The sequence below is a fragment of the Sitophilus oryzae genome, unplaced genomic scaffold, assembly GCF_002938485.1.
Source record: "Sitophilus oryzae breed Bouriz unplaced genomic scaffold, Soryzae_2.0 scaffold_1307_pilon_pilon, whole genome shotgun sequence".
Lineage (NCBI taxonomy): Eukaryota > Metazoa > Arthropoda > Insecta > Coleoptera > Curculionidae > Sitophilus > Sitophilus oryzae.
The window spans coordinates 862,718-875,628 of NW_022145957.1; the positions used below are offsets into that span (position 1 = coordinate 862,718).

Genomic DNA, 12,911 nt, shown 5'->3' on the forward strand with positions numbered 1-12,911 from the left:
CTGCCGAGTCAGGGCCGCCGACTTTTATGAAACCTCGTGGGTGCTCATCAAAAATGAGTAAATGTAACAAATTTCCAGATTGTTACATGTGTCGTATTTATTCCACTTTTTTTTGCATACATAACAATATTAGAGCGCGCGACTGCGAGTGCGGCAAAAATCAGACCATCAAACATATCGTGGAGGAATGCCCTGAAACGGCTTATAATGGCTAACGAGAAGATTTCCTACTTGCAACTCCAGAATCAATAGATTATATTAATTTGTTAAATGTTTGTTTGTAATTTTTTTTCTTTCTTTTTGTCATATACGTGCTTTGTGTCTTAATATGCCATACGCTAAATAAATAATAAATAATGAGCCACCCTCGTTCTCTCATTTGAAAAAATTGAGAAATGATTATAAATCCAATTTGAGCATCTTACGGCCAGGACAATACACTAAAAACATTAGACGATCAAATCTATGCTTCCAAGGCTCCTTGATCAAAAATTAGTGTTTTTAACACAGTCGTGGCACTCTAGATTGAAATTTAAAATTCAATTTATTTTTGAGCGAATATGTCAAAAGTTGACATATATGATATGCAATTCGATTCAGAGTGTCATTTTCTATCGAATAAAGTAAAAAATACCGAGGATGCTATTTAAAAATCAAAAGTTGTAGTCATTTCCGGTGAAACAGGAAGTGACCGAAAACAATTGAATGCGTCAATCAATCCTTATTTATGTCATATGCTAATATACCAAATCTCGTTTTTTTTTATCTGAAAAAATAAAAAAGTTATAGGGGGTGAGCCACTTTTGAGACGCACCCGGTATAAAATTTTAAATTTTACTTACTTGATTTGAAACTTAGTCGCAGTTGTCGGTTACATCATTCATCCTCTGCAACAGTTTGAAGACTTTTAAGACTCTACCTGGACAGATTGTATCGAAAGCGTAATTTTTTTATAAGTTGGTCGATTTTCACATAACTACATCTACTTTTATATAATTTTCTTAAATATCATGTTTATGATTTTCTTCTTAAAGTTTTTGTAATTTAATTGTGTTATATCTAAATGGATAACATATTGCATTTTGTGGTAGTTTCTGTTGTTAGATTTTGTGAAAGTTTTATTTACGTTCTCTTAGCTGCTCTGACATCTAATTTTTTTCTAGTTTGATAAGTGTGTATTTGTTTATTAGTTTTCAAAGTAATAGTTGTTTTTATTAACTTATTTTAGATTGGTTTAGGAGTAATATACTATAATAATGAAATTAATTGACTTATGTTCAGTTTTTTTTTGTATACTTCTTGTGCTTTGTTAGTCTATCTATATTACATATTAATCTTCGAAAATTTGAAGTTCTTTAACCGTGTTTCTTAATATTCTAAGTTCGATTTTCTTGGGATTCAGGTTCCGGAAAAAACGCTGATTAGGTTTAAGTAACTTTATCTGGTTTGGAAAAAACAAACGTTTCGGCTAACATTATAGCCTTCATCAGTATTATATCATAACAAAAGCAGTGTGTGTACAGTGTGTACTGCACATAAAATCCGTAAATGAAACGGATTAATTCGTAGTTCTGGCAACACTGTCTCCGGCAACCGCCCACTCGGTCGACAGTATTCTTTATCCGCTGCTCTGTAAACGACTATCAGCGCCCAGCGCAGCGGCGCAAAGCTAAACTAGTTCTCGGACAAGTAGTGGACTAGCGGCGGCGGTATTGCCAGCTACATCTCGGACATGTTTGGTGCCACGAAATCGCCCATAAGGTTGCGAATCTTCTTATGTCTTCAATCAACGGAAAAATCTTGTTTCATTGATCCAAGGGGTAATTTAAAGATCATAACTAGCCATGACGATAGAGTCAAAAAGAAATTTAATACTAAAAAATGTAACGTATAACAATTGTAAACAAGCAATATAGAGCTATTAAATAATTCAAACGTAGAGCTCTTTGAGAAATTGCTAAAACGTTTCCTGTAAAAATATATCATTTTATTATTTTACACATTTAATTTAGAAATGCGACAAAAATAAAGTTTGTCAACATAAATAAATTACACTTACGTTTAATAAATGTTATTGCTAACGCCCCTGGGTGTCGTTGTGTACGTTGTGTTAATAAGACTTCGAAATATTGCATTTCCAGCCGGAATTTATCTTTAGCTCGTACTAAAATCCCACTGAAACATTTATGAACGCGTTGGTGGAGTATAATTATAGAATATGTATTAAATGTGTCATTATTTAGTAGTAAGCTTATAAGTAATATGTTAATGATTACTTTTACTTGAATGGATATTTAGAATATTTACTTTAAATCACATTAAATTTTACAGTTATCAATACTTATTGTGCATGCAAAGAAATGCGTATAATACAGGCTGAGTATATATAGTAAAGTCCATTATCTCATTTATTTCGAGGTTTACAAAAAAAAAATATAAAAGTTATAGGGAAGGTTAAGATTTTAAAATTATTATAAAATATACAAAGTGCCTCAAAAAAGTGTGGCGGGTATGACATATGTTTTTTTTTAAATGGAACACCTATTTCTTATTTCAATTTTAGATTTTGCGTAAAATTCCATAACTTTTTTATACATATAATATATTAGCAGAAAGTAGTCTCGACTGACTAGTGAGAAAGAAAATCTAGGAACTAGTGGGGTTGCAGTCGGAAGGGTTTGACAAAGAATTAATACACTTTGTTAATTGTCAAGCTTTCGGAATTTATTTATTCCTTCCTCAGGACACTAAAATGGAAATACACGTTAGATAATTATTGCTCTAAAAGTTAAGAATAAAAACTTACTTAACGTGGTACAGAAAAGACCTTCATAAAAAAACTACATTAAAAAATATGGCTCGTGTTGATAACTCCACCGTGAAGCATCGCTGACCAGTCAACCACAAAAAAGGGGGGAAGAGGGCTCTTATAGAGCGGTTAAGCCGCCTGATATTTATTTAGAACATTGGAATAATTAAGAGATGTTCAATTAAAAATTAAAAATTCAATTGCGTCTCAATCTAAGGCATGAAGGCGCAAAGTAACTGACAGGCGACAACCGCGACATACATCTGTCAACAGTCAATTATCAAACGTCAAGTTTATAAAAATGATCTATGGATGCCAAACAGGGCTCTGACATGTCAGTCATTATATTCATGTAGCAAAGTGGAGTGATCAAGGCACGCACACTTATAAAGACATTTAATACACACCCTTACTCGTGCAACCAGAAAAAATAGGTGGTCATATACGATTACATTTACAATTCAAAAGATGTCACCAAATGTCTGCAACCAGAAAAACATTGAGCACAAAAAAAGAGGTACATTGCAAATAGTTAGAAAAGGCTGCATGTAAAAAAGTTAATGACGACAACAATCTGTCGATAATGTTTACAGTATGGAGTGTAGAGGTAAGGAGAAATAACTCCGTGCATTAAAAAATGGTCAAAAAAAGGGAAGAATTAGGATGGCGCTGCTGTAGCAAGATTCTAAAATTTAAGACATGCGCCGAACATTTTAGAACAGATGATTCAAGATATAAATATTTGACGTGAAGCAAACGCGAAGCCGTGGGTTTAAAAAAAATACAATTTTATTTTCATGTTGCATGAAATAAATTACAGATTTTTATTCAGCAGCAATACACTAGGCCCTTTTTTATTGTTTCTCATAACTTATTTCGCAAATGTCATTCAAGACGACGAAAAAATATTCTTATCGTTTTAGCTTAAAATTAATGGTAATTATAATTAAGACAAATTTTATTTAAAGTAATGATTGGTGATGGGTTTAAAATAAATATAATGCAGCTTTAAAATAACTTCATATCTACATTTATTTAGTATAAAAGTAAGTCAATATGTGGTTTTATTATTGATTATTCAGATATCAGAGCCTCTTTTTATTGTTTCTCATAAGTTATTTCGTAAATCTCATTCAAGATGAAAAAGCTTTAGTTTAAAATTAATGTTAATTATAATTAGAAAAACTTTATTAAAAGTTTAATTGATGATATGGGATTTAAATAAATATAATGCAGGTCAAAAATAACGTAACACATTTTCTGTAGTATAAAAATTAAGCCAATATAATATAATTTTATACTGTACAAGTATTTATTTACGTTTTGCTCCATCGTAGTTGCCATTCATTCAAAATAGTGGATTTTAAATGTTCGATAGTCGGATGGCTTAACTACCTTAATATCAACTACTTCTAGACAAGAATCGTGTGCAGTATTATCTTCTTTTTCACTCCCAGCTATTCCAACATAGCTTGGGACGTGAAATAATAATATAATTTTATAGCCCTTCCAGATGCTCATGTCTTCCTTGTAGTTCACCCAATAGAATCGTTCTCGCAGCTTCCTCCCAAGTTGGTAGCTGCTATTCATTCAGAATAGTGGATTTTAAATATATTTGGTAGTCAGATGGTTTAACTATCGTAACTATAACTACTTTTAATAATTCTTTTTCTCAATTCTTTGCACTATAATTTGCATCCCACGTATTGTAATATTTTCCTTTGAATTTTGTTTCCTATTGTTCCATGGCTTGAGACGTAATGTTATAGCCCTTCCAGATCCTCATGTATATGTCCCTTTTTCTTGTAGTCCACCCAATAGAACCTTTCTCTTAGCTTCCTCTCAAGTTGGTTCATTAAGAATAGTGGATTTTAAATATGTTTTGTATTCGGATGGTTTAACTACTGTAACATCATAAATAAATTGTATACCAACACATAATGGCCAAACTTCAACAGACTTTAATATTCATAAGCCTCATCAGAAGAAAATATTTTTTGATCCAAAGTTTCTTTTTCATTATTAGAATAAATTACCTGCAATTTGTTAATTCATTACAACATTGAATAAAAGATGCAAAGTGTTTATACATACTATAATAGATAAATCTTCATTTTAAATTATGTGATAGATCTGCTTGCTTGTAGGATCTAGACTCATAAACTCAATAATTTCTTTTATTGATATAACCAATAAAGTGGTAATGATGAAATTTTGTTTTTGATTTGAGCAGTAGGGTCCATTATTTCCATTATTTGATGCTGTTATTGCTCTACAAAATGTTGATCTTTATCAAGGGATGTTTATGTGTATAATATTATTATTTATGTGTATAATAATACTGTATGATCGAAAAAACACGGCGTCCAGTGGGCTTGGAAATGAACATCTCGATGACATTCTCCATATCATTTTACATATAAAATGACAGCAATCTTCATTTCATAGGCATCGCTGACGCCGTTTTTTATTCGATCGATCAAATTGTACTTACGTGTGTAATATTCATTTAATGGTTCCTGTTTTAGTTGCTGGTGTTCATATTTTGGTTTTTCATTGTGTTGTTGCTCTACAAAATGTTAATATTTATGTGTATAACATTACTCTTTCTGTGTATAATAATACCGTATGATCGAATAAAAACGGCGTCAGCGATGGCTATGAAATGAAGATCGCTGTCATTTTATATGTAAATTTATATAAGAAATGCCATCGATCGTCATTTCCAAGCCAACTGGACGCCGTTTTTATTCGATCATACGGTACTTATGTGTATAATATTCATTTAATGGTGCCCTTCTTGCTTGTTGCTGTTGTTGCAATTCAGAATTTAAATTAACCTGAGGCAGTAGGTAGAGCTTCATTCTCCAATATTTTCCTATGTAAATACTGAAGTGGACAGTATTTCTGATAACAATTTTATCACAAACTTTAACATCTTGTTCTTTAAAATGAAACTGCCACACCTTATCTGTAGATTTGTAATCTAATTCTTGTCTGAAAATCAATACCTAATATTATCCTGATGATTTTGATTTTTGATAGATTATTAAAATACAGCACTTACAGTTAACTATATTTCTTGAAAGTACCTACAATTTTATGTATTTCCTACTTTTACTTGTTTAAAAAAATGCCAACAATTTGTGCATGTCTGTCAAACTTTAAAATCATTAAAAATAAATTTTATTTAGGTTGTAACTTTATAAAAAGGATTGTAAAAATATATTTTGTAACATGTATGTCAATAATCTTACGAAAAATGTTTACTACACTTTTGATTGACTCTAATTTTTACATATAATACAAATAATACAATACTGAATTATATTATGTATTTTACATACCGTAGGCTTTGCCTTTGCTCTTTATTTTTCCATCAGCTATTCAATCAACTTCGCACCACACACACTTTAACCATTGTTAAATAATAAATAAAGCACAAAATATTGATAAACAATAATTATTTTATATTCAAAACTCTGTCTGAAAAATAAAAACAAAATTTTTTTGGGTAATGTTTGGTTATATTTATTTTTATTCTCTTATCTATGGTTACTTTTCATTTTTTAGAATCATGCGTTTTTAGCGCCACTGTGGTTATTTGGCGAACCCTTATTCTTCCCATTTTGTGACCACTTTTTCAATAAAAGTCCCGTAAGAGTTATTTCTCCTTACCTCTACACTCCATAGTTTACAGTGAAGCAATTGTCAGCTAAATCAATTTGCAAAATTTTTTTTAAAGAAATCTTTTACGTAAACATTGGTAACATTTTTAAATTACATGGGGTATAAAACTTACAAAAACACTCTGTAGAGGGGGGAACAAACAACATCAATAATTGAGACTCAATTGAATGACAAATGTAAAGACAATATGCGGCTTGGACAATCCAAGAAAAGGCAAGGCACCAAACTAGCAGTGCAATCCACGCAAATTGTTTATTATTAAAATAAAACATTTAATCAAAGATAAAACCACCGTGGGTTCTGAAGGGACCAAGAGTGGGTAAAAAGAAAGAGCAAGTGCACACGGGCACCTGTTATGGTGATATGCACTGGAAAGTGTTTAATATATTATATACCTAAAATTAAAAGTTTTTGCAATGTTTAAACTTGTTTAAGCATATTGTTAAATTGCAGTGTGGTAAAAAATTGTTAGTGGTGTCATTGTTTCTGAAATTTGTGTACTAAAATTTGGTAGGAGAGTTTTATAAGTTTTTTTATAAATGCTACAGGGTGTTCAAAATATATTTATGAATTTCAACTAATTAAAATTAAAAAATCTCAAATTTTTTAAAGGTACACCCTATATATTATTATTTTTTCTCATATATATCTTACAAAACTCTTCAACTTTCATTAAGTCATATACATATTATTAATAGTTAATACATTTTTAATAGATTACGAGTTTTTAATAGTTTACGATTTACTCCAATTTTTTTTTATTTTTACTCATATTTTTAATATCAACAATTACGCCTAACCTAACCTAACCTAACCAAACCAAACATCACAGCTGCCATGACAAAACCAAAATATATTCATTAATATTTATTACTTATCTTTAACAAGTAGTTTAGTAATTAGTTAAAATTAATTAACTTTACTCAAAAAAACTAAAATCGCATCGCATCAATTTCTTGGTGTATTTCTATAATAGGAAAGATGACACTTGGATTTTCCGTCGGGGTAAATAACCACAGATTGGGGTAATACTAGATTACCTAATTGTTGACAACTATTGATATAGAAAATTTTTCTGCCATACAGTAAAGTTTTTTTTTCTTGTAGTAATTCTGGTTTATAATTCATTTCGTAAAGCCAATATAACTATTGCCGCGAAACCATCTCATTACACACTGAAAATAATATAATATAATATGAAATTGTGTCCTAGATGATCTACATCTATTCTTATAGTACTTAACAAAGTACTATAATATAGTACTGAACCAAAAATATGTTTTACTTGGCTTGTTCGTGTATATCAGTCACATTCACTAATTAATTTTCAGGTAAATATTTTATTCATTAAAACTATTATCTCTTCCATAAAATTCAAGTTAACTTGCTTTACAGACATGAACTTTTGATAATTATTATTTTTTGTCATGGCAACTATAATGTTATAACGTAATTGTAATTAAAAGTATGGGTAAAAATAGGAAAATAACTGGAATAAATCCCAAACCATTAAAAATAGGTATATAACATAGTATAATATATAGGGTGTACAGTTTAAAAAATTGGAAATTTCTTAATTTCAAGTAGTTGAAATTCATAAATATATTTTAAACACCCTGTAGCATCTAATTAAAATATCTTTACATACGTCTTTTTCCATATCTCTATAAAATTCTCCTACCAAATTTTAGGTGTCCAACTTAAGAAATAATGGCTTCACTGACAATTTTTTACCACACTGCAAAGTAACATTTGTTTAAACAAGTTTAAATATTACAAAAACTATTAATTTTAGATATTATATATATTACGCTCAATAGTCGAATTCGGGCAATGCTCGGAGAAAATACGCATATCTAGTTTTGAGGAAGGAATATTAACCCAAACCCGAAAAATTAATTTTATTCGATTATTTTTTTTTTGCTTATAGTGTGATTTGATTGCATTGGTTTCACTCTTTTTGGCTGGATTGGTTTAGTTATTTGGCGAGTTGGTTAGCGTGGTTATTTGGAGGGTGTTAATTCATTGGTTAGTTGGTTTTTCGGGTTTGGGAAATATTCCTTGCTCAAAACTAGATTTGCGAATTTTTTTTTCGGGCATTGCCCGAATTCTACTATTGCGCGTAACATATATGACATTATATATAAAAAAGTTATGGAATTTTACGCAGAATCTAAAAGTAAAATAAAAAATAAGGGGTTGCATTTAAAAAAATATATTGTTATATTCGCCACACATTTATGAAGCACCTTGTGTACTCTATAATAGATTTAAAATGTGTATCTTAACCGTCCTTATTACTTTTATATTTAATATTTGTTTGTAAACCTCGAAACAAATGAGATATTTCTAGATAGGGATTAGATTGTAAAATATTTCTCTGCCCCATAACCATTATCATCCATTCATTAAAATAAATATAACAGATAGTAATTGTACAGGGTGGCGCACCTCATTCGCCTCGGTTGATTATACGAAAACGGAAAGATGTAGAAACAAAATATTTTATGGGTATATGTGCAGAGGTAATGTGCACAATTTACAATTATTTTGAAATGTACAGGGTGTTTCAGAACTAAGATCCATACCAAAGTGATATTTTTTCTTATGGAACACCCGCTATTTTATTTTATTTTTGGATTATTGGACCCCAAAAAGGGTATTTATTATAAGGGTTAAATATGTTTAAAATCTTTGGTTTTTGAGATATTTAAAGATATTTAAATTTGCATGCTACAATAGAATATATTATTAACACCCTGTACATTACATTTCAGAATTAGTTCTTGTGCTGAGTTTAAAGGTAGAGAAATAAACTTTACAGAAAAAATGTTATTCCTTCCTTAAATGTATACAGGTGTATCAAAAATTGCTGGTCTATTTTAAATATTTATTTTACATAAAAACTTCGTTATTTCAAATGCCACACTACGTATTTTTTAAATAAGTCGAAGCAGATTTAAATGCTCTTTCAAACTATATTAGGGTTTCCTATACTTATCTGGCTCAGATTTTGAATAAAAAGCGATGTTTCAATAAAATTGTAATCAAGATGGCTAGTGTTGTCATGGCAAGTTTCTAGTGACAGTTAGTAGCTATTTTCAAAATCGAAATTAGTTTATGGACTAATTTAAATTTATATCAGTTTACTTTTATTTAATTTCCCTACCCTAGTTTAATAAATAATATTTATTAAATATATGTATATTATTCTATCAAGAAAAACAAAGAAGTGGCTCTTTGAATTAGTTTACGATGACTTGTAGATATATGGATTTTCTATAAAATAGCCAATTACGGCAAATTCATTTTATTCACTTTCAACGACAGGTTTCTGCCTAATAGGTTTTTTATAAACCACACTACCAGCTCTGCGAAATAGGACAAGAAGTTTTTCAAAGAAACGCTTATCAGGAAGATTCCTATTTGGATATCTTTGAGCATAAGCCCTTGAGGCCAAGGAACAATTTTCCTCACAAAATAATATCACTAGTAACATATATACTCGTTCCGCCAGCAGATACTGCTTTATTTTTCTTGATTAAATAATGGAGACTTTCTTATTAAACTACTGTAGATAAATTTAAGTAAACTGTTATAAATTATAAATAATAATGTCCATAAACTAATGTCGACTTTGGAAATAGTTACTAACTGTCACTAGAAAATTGCCATGGCGACACCAGCCATCTTGATTGCAATTTTATTTAAAAATCGCTTTTTATTGAAAATCTGAGCTAGATAGGTATAGGAAACCCTAATATAGTTTGAAAGAGCATTTGAATCTGCTTCGATTTATTTAAAAAAATACAGGGTGTTGCATTTGAAATAACGAAATTTTTATATAAAATATATCCTTAAAATAGATCAGCAACTTTTGATAGCCCTGTATAAATTTAAGGAACCAATACCATTTTTCAGTAAAGTTAATTTTTCTCCCTTTAAACTCAGCATAAGAATTAATTCTGAAAAGTAATGTACAGGGTGTTAATAGTCTATTTTATTGTAGCCTGCAAATTTAAATATTTTTAAATATCTCAAAAACTAAAGATTTTAAACATATTTAACCCTTATAATAAATGCCTCTTTTGGGCCCGAGATTCCAAAAACGAAATAAAATACCGGGTGTTCCATAAGAAAAAATATAACTTTGATATGGATCTTAGTTAGGAAATACCCTGTATATTTCAAAATAATTTTAAATTGTGCACATTTTCTCCCCACATATACCCATAAAATATTTTGTTTTTACATCTATCCGTTTTCGTATAATCAACCGAGGCGAATGAGGTGCGCCACCCTGTATATAGCATTGTGATCTAAATCGTAGCTTCCAGTTAAAATAAAATAAAAGTACAGTATACGAAAGCTTAATATCCTAAACTTAAAAATTATCTTTTATTTTTTTTACCTCAGAAAATCCGGAATAAAATATAATTATATATATATTCCGATTTTTACCTTAACTAAATTAATACATCAAACAATTTCTTTTAGAACAAATATTTTAATAAAATTCAAACAACTTACCACGTTAAAGAATGTTATTCTTTTATATCGCATTTATTTCGTAATTTTATACCTCTCGCCGAACTGAAAACGAATTTATCAAATTACTTTTGTCTTTACTAAAACCGGAATACGAATGAGCCTCAAAGGAAAACTTCGTCTTATTCGTTAGTCGCTAGTTTAATATAAACATTAAAACTTGCAAACAGGAAAATATATTTCAAAAGACAAAAAAGGAAATAGGAGGTTTTGAATTATTACTGCCCAAGATAAACTTTTTATATATAGGTATAGTAATTCCGTATTTTTTATATATTGTCGATTTTTTATACATAGATCTGTACTATTGTTGTTCGATTTATTTTACTTTGTTTTTCAATATTTCATCATCATTTATTTAAGCATTTATTATAGCTTTCAACCATTTCCAATTATGATGTAGTCTTCTTCACATATTTAGATAATCACTTTTTAATTGGATCCGTTATCTATTGTTGACTATTCGGTCTCAAGTTATCCCTGATAATTGACTAATGTCATGGTCTCAAAATCTCAGGTTCCCAAGTAGCATTTGGACGTTATCTAACGTCGGGTATACGTCGCGTTTAATAAATCCGACGTCGAGTACCAACGTCGGTTCGACCGCCTGACGACCCTTATTTGCACCTAAATGGGGAATACAGAATAGACGTTACGTTTGGTTTCAAATTCACTACCAAGAATACATAATGGATTCATAATCCCTCCTCGAATATAACTATAAGTGCCTACCTAATTTCATAATTATAATAATTGTGAATCATTAATCCAGACATCAGTTTTGTCAACGGAAGTCACTTTTTTGATATATCTGATTAAAATAATCCGGAAAACAACGAGCGCCTTCAAAATTAGGTAGATTTATGAAATAAAAATATCTATAAAAAAGTAACTCGCAAAATATTTTTTTTATTTTCTAGCTGGTTTAATCATGAAACTGTACTGTGGTTCCCCCCAAACTCAACCTTATCAATATTATTCTACTAGAAATCGGAATGTAAATATAAATTTTAAAAACAAAAAACGATTTTAAAATGGCTTACAATCGGATACTTGTTAAGAATGGCGGATTTCTGTGTCCGACTTAATATGAACTACCAATATATCAACTCCGACCGGGTCTCCAACATTAGTCGTCTCACACGACCGAAGTCATCAAACGGGACGACCAGCAGTCATATTATGACGTATATAATTTCAACGTACGCCACGTAAAATTTGCGATCGGCCTGCATACGTAGGAGCATCCGTCGTCGGCCACAGAGCATATATTTTTTGGTATTCCTGGTAAACGATTCCCGACGTTGTCTGTTATTGGTCTATGATAGGTCAATTGTTTGTTGTCAAAAAATGTTTGGTTTGGGGGGGTTAACGTGGGTTGACGGTTCAACGGTTTCGTAGGCGTAACCTCACTTTGCGTATCAGTGATTTGTGGATTTGTGCAATTATATTATAGTTTTTGTTTTCTCCCTCGTTTTCCTTAAAAAAATGGGGAGCCACTTTTTTAAGATAGTATATATACAAAATTTAAAAGAATTGGAACCAGTACCTCACATGTGGGAGGAGGATGGGGTCTGCTGGTTTCCTAAGCTAAAAAAAGAAATTAAGATGCACCAGTGTAATGCAGCATCTCCACCGGATTATTACCCATTAAGTTTTTACCACTACTTGAAAGAGGAAAGTACATTCTTAATACCACAAACATAAGTATTGTATACCTACCTGTTCTGGCTGATGGGCAGTCTCCTCTGCATTCGTTTGTGGAGGCAAGACATCACTACTACTATTATTATTTTGCAAAAGCCTCTACCTCTTTCTGTAAAATATAGATGAATGTCTAAATGCCTTTTTAGTGTTTTTAGGC

At 30.5% G+C, this 12,911-nt stretch overlaps 1 long non-coding RNA gene across 2 annotated transcripts; it reads right to left on the reverse strand.

Annotated features, from left to right (window-relative positions):
• Nucleotides 1-4,827: 4,827 nt before the first annotated feature.
• LOC115874910 lies at nt 4,828-5,441 on the reverse strand. 2 transcript variants are annotated; one of them, XR_004048923.1, is made up of 3 exons: nt 5,304-5,441; nt 4,904-5,081; nt 4,828-4,845 (listed from the first exon to the last, which is right to left on the reverse strand). It is a non-coding gene; the product is annotated as an uncharacterized LOC115874910 (long non-coding RNA). The 2 variants fall into 2 exon arrangements; XR_004048922.1 differs by lacking the exon at nt 5,304-5,441 and having other exon boundaries at nt 4,904-5,297.
• Between the last annotated feature and the right edge of the window lie 7,470 nt (nt 5,442-12,911).